This window comes from Cyprinodon tularosa, unplaced genomic scaffold, assembly GCF_016077235.1.
Source record: "Cyprinodon tularosa strain WSP-4 unplaced genomic scaffold, ASM1607723v1 ctg300, whole genome shotgun sequence".
NCBI classification, from domain to species: domain Eukaryota; kingdom Metazoa; phylum Chordata; class Actinopteri; order Cyprinodontiformes; family Cyprinodontidae; genus Cyprinodon; species Cyprinodon tularosa.
Window position 1 is genome coordinate 483,077 of NW_024039009.1, and position 13,438 is coordinate 496,514.

The following is a 13,438-nucleotide window of genomic DNA, read 5'->3' on the forward strand; positions in this document are numbered from 1 at the left end:
CTGCTCTAACCACTAGGCCAACACTCCCCCAAATGTCACCATTAACACATTTTTGGCATGATTTTGTCTGGATACCTAACCACTCATTATGGTAGAGTGAATCTAAATTGATTTGCATTTAGAAATACTCCCCAAATATTTTATAAGGCTGAAGTCAGGATTTGGGAAAGCCTTTTCAGAAACCTGATATCAGCCTACTTTATCAGTCCACAAACCAGATTGATTTATGTTTTGGATCATGAACCTGTTGAAACAGTCAGTTGTTTTTTTCTGTTTCTCACATGTAAAGCTCTCAGTCCATAGCAATGTAGAACTTTGTCGTTGGCCTGAGTCCTGTTTTTTCCTGGTTGGTTCCTGACAGGTTTCTTCAAACTTAGAGGGTTGCTTGGACCTAATTGTAAAATTTGGAACACAGTCCACAAAATATAACATTTATGTCATTGTTGAGTTTATGTAAACTTTTCGAAGTGATATGAACTTGATGCATATATTGGATAATGTATCTCTCAGAGGCAATGAGACATCAGGATGCTGCAAAGTGGGACACTCTGTGAAATAATCATCTATTGTGAGACTTCAGTTTATAATGATAATGATTGTTACAAAACCTGTGTCCCAGCCTAGCGCTATGTACACGCTAATTAGAGAGTAGAACGAAGAAGTCAACTCTCAGATCTCCTCCACTGAATGCTGACGTTGGGCAGTTCAGCTCCAGCACCAATTAAATCCAGCGTTTCATTTGGTCTACAGGAAAAAAAACTTGTTGTACTAGCCTCTAAAATGAGGTCCAGCTTGCCGATTAAAGCTTCAGGCTCATGTTTAGCACATATTTCGAACTGTCTGTGTTCTGTGCTGGCTGACTCGGCATGAACAAAGACTGGGGAAAAAAAAGGTTTTGAAGTATAAATAAAATAGTGCAGAAAGCATCTTGGCTAATTAAAGACTTGGCATATAACAAGAACAAAGTTAGGAGGTGGAGATATTTCCACACTAATTAATCTACAGAGATTATATGCATAGATCTGGCCAAAATTGCTGTTCTAATGAATCCATATGTTTTTATAAAAAAATATTTACAGACAACCATCTTGGGTTATCGTTTTATCACAGCAGGTTATGTTTAGAGAATAAAGTATAACTTTGAGGCTTTCCTGAGAAGCTCACCTTCACACACACACACACACAGACCGATTCGCATTACAGTCCACCCACGCCAGCAGAACTCACAAACACATAACCGCCATCCAAACATCCACATCCCCAAAGGAAGTTAAAGATCTAAATTCCTCCACTCTGCGCAGCAGTAGCACTCTGCATGTGTAACATTAATTTCTCATGATGTCAGTCAGCTTTCATTAGCGTTAAACTTTAGCGTGCCCACGAGACGACAGTTCGGGACAGAAGTGGGAAGACACCGGAGGGCTGAGTGGGAAGAAGAAGTAGTGTCCCCCTTTGCTCTTGTTTGTGGTGTATTCCCACTGCCAGAAAAAAAAAAAAAAAGCATGCCATTTTTTTTAAACCTATACATTTATATATATGTCTCATTTCCGGATGCCTTCCTGTGACCCGAATGGTCTTGCCTCCCTGTATGCTCTTTGCAATTACAGTACAGAATAGGATGTATTGGTGGAAGCCTACACAGCCTTGGTGTTTGAGGGGGATGAAATGCAGTAGGTGTGTGTCTAAGGTCACAGCGACATCTATTTTTTTATTACCTTTTTGATGATTATATATAGTGTTATATAAAGCAGCTTTGAAAGCCATGATACAGTGCATTGCAAAACTATTATCCACCCTGAACTCTTTCACATTCTGTCTTGTTCTACTCACAAACTGAAATATATTTTTATTTCTTTACATATTGAACCAAAAACACTACGGATAATTGTCCTTCTAAATGAATATTATTCCTAGTTTTCAATAATTGTATCAGCACATCTGAATCAATTACTTGAAAACCCCCCTATTACTGCATTAAAGTGTCAAGGCTGCTGTGGTATGCCTCTACCAGCTTTGCACATCTAGAGATTTATCCTATTATTTTTTCTTTAGTCTCACCACATTTTTTGAGGGGGTCTAGACTTTCAATGAGTCCATATAACACATGAATATGCTGTGATTCTAACTGTTCATTTGCAGCTCTAGTTGTCTGTTTAGAGTTGTTGTTATGATGTTATGTTATCTGAAACTCTACCTTAGACTATAGTCTTTTGGAGTCCCTAACAGACTTTGTTTGAGGAAAGTTTTGTCTCTTTATTCCAACCATCCCTAAGGCCTAAGCAACTCTAGTGTCCCCGCTACAGTGTCCACATGGCATAATACAGACAACACTGTTTTACTGTTTTTAACCTTTTTATATCTGCCAGAAAATTTTATCTAATCTAACCAAAATAACTCTTGGTTGAAATGCTCTTTGTGTCACTTTCTTTCCATAACATTTTTCATATTGGCTCACTTTCATATCAGCCAGACTAATAGTTGAAGGGCATGAAAAATAGTTGTTCTCCAACCTAAACTATAGATCTCTGCACCTTCTCCAAACTTATCTTAGGCCAATATCTGCTTCTATGAATATTGCTCTCCCTGCCCAGCTTTTCACTGTAGGTTAGGAGTTTGGCCCCTTTCCATTTTCAGATGATGTATTGATATTTATAAGATCTACAAAGTTTGGGATTTTACATAGCTCTGCTCTAGCTAGTACGTTCTTTGGTCTTTCATGATGCTCCCTTACAAACATGTGGCACATTATAGCTTTTAGTTCATTAAAAATAGCTAACCATGAAACCTCTCCTTTCAATTATCTGATACTTTTTTTTTTTTTTGTCTATCACAAAAAAATGGAAAAGACGCTTTGAAGTTTGTGACTGTGACATGAAAACATTATAACAAAAAAGTTCAGTCTGAATGCTTTTGTTGCTGCTCATGTTAGCTTTTTTCAAGATGTACAATTTTCTCCGCTGCAATGGGGGTTCTGGTTTTCAGTTCATCAGAGCTCTTTGAGCACAGTACAGCTTTTGTAGCTCAGAAACTCCCTGTGTTTGATGAAGCGTGCAGAACTGTCTACCATTGTGCTGTGAGATTTGCTCTTTTCTCATTCAGTCTTAATGGCTTTGTATTCACATGCAGGTCTTTGAGTTGGGAAAACACTTATACAGAATATGACACTGTACTGCTGATGGTTCCCACAGAAGAGGGAGGAAAAATCTTTAATAGTACAGTGATGTGGAAGTTAAGACGCTGTCTTCAGGGCTTAGCAGCTTCCCCTCTTCCCCTTCCTGCAGCCTCTTAGTGCACAGAGGCGTTTCCATTCATCATGCATCACCTTTCCATGATAGCATAGCCAGCTAGTTTTACATTATGTATTGTGAGCCAAGTGGTGGTCTAAAGGCTTATTGCCACAAAAGGAACAGTCAGCGCTTAAAAGGATTTTCTTTTTTTCCCTTTCAGCCTGTCTTCTCTTTTTTTATTTTTTGCCTTGCTGCAATTTTGCAAGGTGGACAAGGCATTTAATCTGCCTAACACATGTTGGTGCCACACAGACTTTAACTCTACTAGTTTATTATTGCTTCATCTAATCCAATTGGCCATGGATAGACATGAGTTGAAATATGCCTCTGTGTTATCTTCTTGAGCTTAGTGCTCTCAACTTTAGTGGTTTTAACTTTTAGCTTAACGTTTATCCACCCATGTGATAATTTAACTTTATTAAGACCATTGGGCAATCCCTGAAATCAATGGCAGGGTAAATTCAATCGTCAAAATAGACTGAAGATGTAGTTCACTATGCCTCTAGAAAGAGGGCAAATAAGAGACCCAAGAAGCAACACAGATTGAGCAATTAAAGAACTCCTTAAGTGTAAGTATTCCTCCAGTGTGTGCTTTCCCATCGGAATCCATGCAGGCCTTCGACATGATCGATTAGTTATTCCACCGCTGGAGAAAATAAATAATTAGTCAACTCAATAATTACAGCTGCCCAATGATAGAGCACACTCGACTGGTTGATAAAACACCACTGTCACAGTGCTGAATAAATGACACAAAACTTGAAGGACAAGCGGAGAACATCAGAGCTTCGTCCTGTTGTCTTCTTTCGTCCCTAGATTAAACTAGATTATTCATGATTACTAAGAAGAGGAACACAGATTTAAGGCAAACTTTAGTTTGTCACTTTCCACTTTGGGGTAAGAATTTCCCGTTTCTTTCCAAGGTCAAATGTTACAAGAACGAATCATCCAAACAGTAATTAGAGCTGATTGTTCAGCAGCATGCCAAATATACTCAAAGTCGTCAGTAGGCAATTATAGCTGTTAGATAACTGTGGGAAAATAGAAGTTATATCTGAATACCCTGCTCATCGTAACTGCTTTAAAGTGCATGAGGTGAGCACTTTGTCTCGCAAATTAACGGTCATCCCACTTGTATTTTAATACATTGCATAAAAAAACACTTATAACTGTTCAGGCCTGTGTGTCTATTGAATTAATGGAATCATCCACACCCACAAACTACACAGCTTCGAAAAATAAAAGATGAAATATTATATTTGGAATTTTCACCAGAGAGATACTGCTTCGGATCACTGTGTTGTGCAGATCATACATTTGGTTAAAATAAAACAGAAGTAAAATCAAAGACATGTTTTTAAAGAAAAATATGAGTGTGTGGATTCTGTTGACTTTCTTAATCAGAACTAGAGGTTTTGACTATATATACTGCCCTATAAAATAATTTACTGAAATATTAAGCTTTAAGCTAGAAAAACAATGTTGAGAAAACAAATATTGAGATCAAGTATAGTATTTTCTGTACTTCAAAAATAAAAGTACAGCAACGTCATATGTATTTACCCTCCCCAAGTCAATACTTCATAGGATAATGTTGGATTGCTGACACATTATTTTTATACATACATTTTTTTCTGCTTTTTTGTTAAATCAAGAATGTATATATAACTGAATTGAACTGGATGGAGCAACCTTTCTCTGCAGTTTTACTTCAGGTCCATTGTGTACGTTTCTATAGGAGTCTATAGTAGGACTAACCTATCTGCCTATTCTTTGCAAAACAGCTCAAGCTTAACCAAATTATATAAAAATTATATTTGACCTTGAGTTATGAAGAGTCTTCCCATAGCATCTTAACTACATTTAGAGGTGGGATATCTTAACACATGATCTAAACTATCCACTGTAGCTCTCATCTTTGTTTAGAGTTATTGTTATACTGTAAGGTGAACCTTAGCCACAATTTTTAAGTCTTGGAGCCTCTAACAGGTTTTCTTTCAGAAAGGTCCTCTATTAAGCTCCATCTATCTTCCTATCAACTCTAACCAGCTTTCCAGTCTCTGCTGGAGAAACACATCTGCCACATTATAATGGTGATCCTATCAGCGGCATAATTTATGATAGGGACTCTGTGTTCAGCAAGTGTTTTCCTCCACACATAAAATCTTTTATATAAGCTGATATGTTGATCTTGGCTGACCAAAGCACCTCTTTAAACGTTTGATGGGACCACTAAACAACTTATCATCAAGAACTGCTTTCTACTTGTCATTCTTCCAAAAAGACCAGATTTGTGGTCAACTGCATAATTAACTCTTTTCTTGGCTTACTGTAAATGGAAAGTGAGTTGTCTCTGCATCTCCAGTTACCATGGGGCATCAGAGTTCAGTTGATAGATTTTTATTTAGAGTCATCCTTTACTTATTTCAGATTTTACATATAAAATCCAAATAAAAACCATTGACGTTCAACCCTTCGATTTGAGAAAATTCGAAAAATACCAAGCAGACAGACAAGTTTTGCAAGCCAAGTTCTTTGCATGGTGCAATGAGCGCTGATAGAAGTGCTCAAGAAATTTATTCATCAATGCATCCCTTATAAACAGATAGTAGATGTATGTAGAAGTCCATTTTACTTTTTTTGGCTTCATTTTTGTTTTCCTTCATTTCATCTGACATGCATGTGCATTTATACATAATGCAGGTGCTTCCCACAGCCATGCTTTTATTTATATACCTAATGTCTTTGGAGTCCTCCTAAAGTTGTCTCTACTTGAAGGAGGATCCATCAAGACGGTAGAGGAGAAAACAACAGAGGAGCAGAGGTCAATTGAGAGCGTGGTGCACATCAGAGGAAACAATGGCTGCTGAATTATTGAGTCCTTCCTGTCCCATCAGCTATTTGTCCCACACCTAATGGGTTTCCTTCTCTAAAAGGCAGCATGTAGGAAAAGAGAAGAGAGGGAATTTACTTTCCTGTTTCTAGATGTAGAGAAAACATACATGAAAACTGAGTTTTTTGCCTTAAGGCAGGAGGGTCCTGTCTAATCTAGTTAGAGAGATCTGTTCAGACTTTTACTTTTACCTTAGGTTATCACACTGCTTTAATGGATTCTTTTTGACAGCTTTCAATTATTCATTAACAGTCTAAAACAATGGAAATCCGGCAGTCAAAGACATACTTTAAATACTGACATCTTCTCAGACTGTGCTATACATTGAAATGGCTACATCGAAAGGTTTCTGCCTGAACTACAGTATAGAGGGATCAGTGTACTCTTCCATTAATTTACTCTTACCCCCCACAGCTTTTTTAGATTTAGCTCTCACCACACCTCATCGGTCAATGTGAGTTCAGCACAAGCTGACACTCACATCTTTACACACATATCTGAAATGTTTCCAGTCAGAAAGCCAGCCGCTGGACATACAACTCTGTGTCTACACACATATGTTTTTAACAATTTTCCAGAGCTGGTGCGTGCTCCTGTGGGGTTTATAGGGTGGGACGGAGTCCTGCTGTGAGTTCAAAAAAACTCTGTCTGTCAAGCTGGCAGTCAGGACTCTGCAGGTGTCTCCTCAGCACAAAAGCGAGTCAAGGGCCAATAAACAGCAGCAGGAAAACCCAGGAGCCAAATCGATAGCCAGACCATGCATTTTCCCTGCACTCTGTTCAGAATCTTCTTAATCGCTTCAAGTTTGGCTGCTCGTCGCCCACGGCGATGCATTCACTCTCACCCTCATGCCTCAGCCACATGAAAGTGGCAAGCTGTGGGCAGCAAGCGTCTTCTCCTGAAATCATTACATCAGTCTGCATGCTTGCCCAGAACTTACAGAAGTTGTTTCGAAGAGAGCGTTTGGGCGTGATTGCTGTCAGATTGTTTCAATCAACACAGACAGGAAAAAACTAAACTTGTTCAGCTGTTTATTTCAGCTGCTGTAATATATCCTTTCCCAATGTATCCCATGGACGGGTATAGTGATGTATAGCCCATATGTAAAGTCTGAATTCAGCTTCAGGCTGCTAAGGAAAAAAAAAAAAAACGCTTTTTTATTGCCTGACATTTATATTTACTTCTTTGTTTAGCATAGAAGAAATACATTTGTTAGCTTATAAATGTTTGCACACATACACAAATCTCCAAGGTGCATAATATCCTCATCCCTTCACAAATAAAAATATAGTTTTAAAAAGAGATGGCAGAAGCCTAAAGCTGGACTGGTACTTCCTAACCTAGCAGCTTAAATAGTCAGAAGTCAGTCTTAGCCTGAAGCTAAGTCAGAGCGGTACAGTCTGAATGTAAATACAGAATAAATGAATAATACATTGGCGTATGTTGCTAGATTATAAACATATTCATTATACATTGCTGTAGCCGGCCTGTGTCCCGCCTTTTCTCATGATACCTTTGATTGATTCCTGCTGATGGAATAGAAAATGCAGAAGCTCTGTTTATTGGCATACAAGAGCAACTGCATGCCAAAAAACAACCCATGAAACTATTTTTTTATGTATATTCAACAATAATTAAGAGAATTTTGACTTGCCTTAAAGTCAAGAATAATTTATCCAAACAATAGCCATTGCATTGTTTCAGTCTGTAAGAGTAATAGTCCATTTAAGCTAATAAATAGCAATGAATTAATTGAATAAATACTTGCTTTGCATACAGTCAAAACACTTTATGCTACACTAAAGTAGTGGACTATCTCAATTTAAAGTATAAATATTCTATAACATTTGCTTTGTGGTGTTGTAACATGCAACAATTGACAAAATTATTGTAATGTTGATTATTTTGCTAACCCTTTCCTTGGTCAAATGAGGAGTAATAAACATGTGGGGTTTGACCTGGCAAAGTGACTTATATTCTATGCACAAAAAAGGCATTTAAGTTATTGATGACTATCGTTAAGTTGTAAAAGTAAGAAGAACACATGAAATAGAAAACTAAACAGGGAATATTTGGGTTGATACGATGTATTGAAAATTAAAAAAAATCCTCTTAAGCAAACTTTCATTCATAAAATATTACCTGCTGATTTTATGACCAGGGGCCTAGTGTTATGTGAGGTTAAGTAATAGCTTTATAGGGATGTTTCAGCAAATTGCAGTGACATTGATCATTAAAGCTACAGTGTGTAATTTTCAGCGACATCTAACGTCCAGACTGCAGACCACAGCAACATGAACATCTCCCCCCCGACCGCTTCTCCCCCCCCAACAGTACGGCGAGTGTTACGGGACAAAATGTCTTCCACGACGTCCGCATCACCTACGTTCTCAAGTGATGAGGTTTGTTTACATAGATAATTTTACAGATAGTATATACTGCCATCTATTGTTCAGTACCGTCTCAGTTCATCTCTCTCAAATTGCCGTAGTTACTTTTGAGCGTAATGGGCGATCTCGCAATCGCTAGTTTGTTGGCTCTGCGCTGCCGTAGCGCAAAGATGTCTGCCTCCATGGCTGCGAGACCGGCTCCTATGTAATTATAAATAACGAATTCTAAGGCAACGCAAATATTAAGGTTAAGAGGCTGAGCTCGTAGATGATGATAAATAACATAGTTATGTATAATATATTACATTTCTGACTGTATACCCCTGTAATTATTACACACTGTAGCTTTAACAGAGGTGAACAGTAATGTATAAATGACCTAGAAAAGCTGTACCAGGGTCAGGTTTGTTGTTTTTTTTAATTATAAATCAGAAAGAAATGATCTCAACAACCAAATATTCTTTTAATAAATAAAAGTTTGTAAAGTAAACAATTGTTTTTTCTTCTTCTCAAGACACCTTAAAGACTAAATTGAATGTGAACCTCTCCAAAGATTTTCCAACTTACTGATTTGCAAAATGATTTGTTTCAGATGTGTATTTTTGTCTACCTGTTTTATACTGCAATAAACACTCAGTTTTAGATCATCAGTTTGAATACACCACATGATTTGGCCTATTTACAAAATTCCTTTTACTCAAAGTTCTTTGGAAGCATAGGTCAGATTTAGTAATTCCATCAATAAAGTAACTTCTAATTTTATATTACTGTGAAGATCCATCTATCCATTTTCTGTCACGCCCTATCCCAACTGGGGTCCCGAGGGGTGCTGGTGCCTATCTCCAGCTGTCAAAAGTTGAGAGGCGGGGTACACCCTGGACAGGTCAACAGTCCATCGCAGGGCAACACAGAGACAAACAGGACAAACATCCATTCACACACACACACACTAAGGAGAAGCCAATTAACCTAACAGTTATGTTTTTGGACAGTGGGAGAAACCCAGAGTACCCAGAGAGAATTCACGCATGCTCAGGGAGAACATGCAAACTCCATGCAGAAAGACACCAGAACCTTCTTGATGCAAGGCAACAATGCTACCCACTGCCTCACTTTGCAGCCTCCTATGAAGATTATTATTAAATATTTATCAATGAACATATGTAGAAACATCTTATTAAACAAAAGTGAACGGTGTCAGATATTACAACAGCTCCTTGACAATTACACTGGAAGGTTTTACTGCCAAGACAACGGAAACCGTCATAACAGATAATTATTTTAATTACTATCGCTTCTGTGACTCTCTAATATCATCTGTAAACATATTTCCTGCATAATTTAAGAGAAAAACTGAAAGAATTTGGTCCTAATATAATATAGAATACATATTCTAAATATTTTCCATACAGTATTAATGGGTGTGGAAGTGTTCAACAGATATGACTCAACTTCTGAGATGCCGCTTCTCAGAGCGAGGAGGGGGGAAAAAAAGACACTGCGACATCCCCTGTGTGGGATCTGTTTTACACATCATTTAACTGAGAAATTGTGTTTCTCTTTTAACACATCTCAGCAGCCATTAGAGAGAATTTGTACAGACTCGCAAAGTTTTGGAGCACCACCGCTACACGCAAGTGGCTAACCACCGTTATCACGTCTCGGGTCTGAACAATTACGAGCGACCATGTTCTTGTGAATATGTGTCACATTAAATTTGTCCTGACAGCAAGGGAGGAGGGAGGCGAAGACAGGAATGCTGTAGGGATTATTTGTTGAGCTCTGAAGCCCATTTCTTCAAGGCATTAGCTGCCTGGTGAAGCGCTGAGCAGCTGACAGGGAACCATGACACAGTGTGTTCGGCCATTTGAGTGTTACACGTACACATTATTATGAACTTTTTGGTGTGTAATAAGCACAACTTGACAACTTATAAAACAGACATGTAGATTGTTAACAATTTACAAAATTACAGCTCAGAAACTGTAATAACATTATTTTTATTTTTAATTGGTTTATTACCAAGATGTCTAAAATCTAAAGAGTTGGTTTAAATCAAAGAAAAGAAACCATTTGTTGCAACATTGTCATGTACACATCTGCATGATTAAGGTCAGTCTATTTAATGATACAAAAAGAAAACATAATGTAAGAGAGTGTATTAAGGGAAAAGATTATTCCTCCACCATACAGTAATTAAAACAGTCACATTCAAGTCAAACACATGGTCCAAATAACAAAGTACAAAATATTGATTTCTTAATACCCTCATTAGATACAAGAGTCCCACTCTCTGAGCATCTTCGTTTTTAGATCATCTGGTTATAGCTGTTGCTGAACTGGAAAGCTCCTTCAGTGACAGACTGCTGCACCCTAAATGCACCAGGGAGTCTTATCAAAGATCCTTCCTCCCAGCAGCTGTTAGACTTTATAACCACCACTGTTTCCAACAACCTCAATAAATTGTTCCATCCATGCTGATTTTTGCAGTTTCTATCTTGGTCACTTAAATAACATGCTGCTGACATTCCATTACTGTAACAATGTCCACAGCTGTATATTGGTTATTTATTCAACAGGTCCGCAGTTTTTATATTGTCAAAAACACTTTTCAGTACAGTATATATATTTTTTTAACTCTTCACTATTATGTTTTTATTCACTTTTCTAAGGTCCACATTTGTGTGACCATTTTTTTTCCATAATTTTTGTTAGCTGCTGTAACCCCACAATTTCCCCACTCTATTCAATTCTATTCCATAAAAGTACAAACTCAAATAAAAAAACTGCCAAACTGGATTTGTTTTAATATGATTGAAAAGGAAATCCCTAACTTAAATAAATTGATATCTGCCTTAAGTGAAAACAAAAAAAAATTATCAAACAGATAAACTATTACAAGTTAAGTTGGGATGCCATTTTTACACGTATGCCCTCCCCGAAGAAAATTATAATCCAGAAACTCTGGTCATGGTGAGGCCTACAAAACATTAGCCAATCCACTTTGCCTACTGTCAAAGGTGGATTGGCAACTTGTTAGTAAATCAAACATTTTGCATACGTGCCACCATTACGCAGAAGCACAAAGAAATACTCCTATACTGGTTTGCTGCTGCAGCTTTTTTTTTTTTAACCATTTGTTCGCTCTTTTTTGGAAACTGGAGCATAAATGGCCGAAAATAATCCTGACAAACCAGAAATATTTGTGGAAGCTATGGTATTGGCCAGAGGGATAGCATTAGCTATAAGGACAAAAGGAACAATAGTTTTTAAAAAAGGCTATCTGTCTGCAGTCGCAATGTCTCTGCTTAATGAGACCCTGCTGTAGGATGTGCTGATTCTGTAAGAGTACAGTATGAATAGATACCCATATGTCTTACTCCACTGTATAAGTATTAATAAAATATTGAACTCTGTACACAAGTAATAAAAAAATAAGCACACTGATATCCAACCTCCTGTTTGTCATCAATTCCTTATATTCCCTCAGTCTTGCTTGAACATCTTTTTCTATTCCTAATGTAATAGTTTTTAACAAAACACAATTTATCCCCACAGTATTTCCCCAAAAGTGTCTAGTATAAACCCTAAATATTCTGAAATTCTATGGAATTTTTTAGATTGTTCGTTAAAATTTTGAAATAATAATTATTAAAATAATTATTAAATAGAAGTATATTGTTTTAATAACTGGAAAAAGTCAAAGAATCCTAATGACCCTGGGCAACTAAACAAAAGATAAAATTCAAGTAGATAAACAATGCAAAAATGCATATATCTACCCACACCTTTCTGTGTTGTTTGTAAACAACTTTGCCCTTAAGATTTGTTTTATCTGAAGGAAAAGTGCACCAAAAAAAACATGGCTGTAAAATTCAGATTGATATTTTACCAGAGTGACCTTTGAATGAGTTGAATACATGAAGACAGCGGTGTTGGAGCCTGATGAATAGCTTGGGTCTTTTCCCAGCTGTGAAAGCAGATGCTGAGAGACAGAAAGTGTTTTTCTATCATCCTGCACTCACTATTTTTTCCTTTCTGCCTCTAATCTTATATTAGAGACAGGGGTGGTGAAGTAGAGAGGGTGGGGAGTTGTTTGGAAATGACACACTATTAACTGTCCTGGCGTTAATCTTAATGCTTCATGCTAGAGGATACACACAATCCATTTTAATGCAATTAGCTCTTGCCAGGAAGGATGAGTTATTCAATGGAAGCATAATTGCACCTTCAAGTTTTTACACTGGTTCATTCCAGGGATGTAATTACTTTCATACATGGTTTAACACATGGTGCCATTCAAACATGCAGCATATGCACAAACCAAGGTTCTCGCTGGGACACATGCACAATCATATGGAATTAAGTTGACAAGCAATACATCACACAATCACACAACTTTAGCTCATTATACAAAGTGGAAAAGTAAAATTGCCTGGCATCAAGTTTCATCAATGCTTGCATTTACACTGAATCCCCTAACAGCGACCCTAGACACACCAGGCCTGGAGATTGATGGCCCGACTTTGGATGCAACACCCTGAGGGGGACAACCGTGTCTTTCTGCTGTCTTCCAAAGTCACTGAGATGGTTTGTTGTAACATTGGTGTGACAAAAGTTCCAAATAATACAGTGTGATGTTTCAGGGGAAGATAAAGTGGGAATGCACAGCACACCTTGGCAATTTTTCCATTTGTACCCCAATATTTTTTTTATTTTTCTCAGGGTTTTTGTTTAAATATGTATGTTTTTCACAGCCAACATTAAATTCGCTAAGAGTGCTCACTGTGGTGTAGGTGATGTGATAATAGGTTAAAAACAGCTATTGTGTCTAATATAAGGGTTCATACCCTTTGCACTCTTATTAT

The 13,438-nt window shown here is 37.4% G+C and overlaps 1 protein-coding gene across 5 annotated transcripts in view; it reads left to right on the forward strand.

Moving 5' to 3' along the window:
• Positions 1-13,438, forward strand: part of LOC119787787 (chemokine-like protein TAFA-1) — a 187,747-nt gene that overhangs the window by 71,305 nt on the left and 103,004 nt on the right. The window lies entirely within an intron of this gene.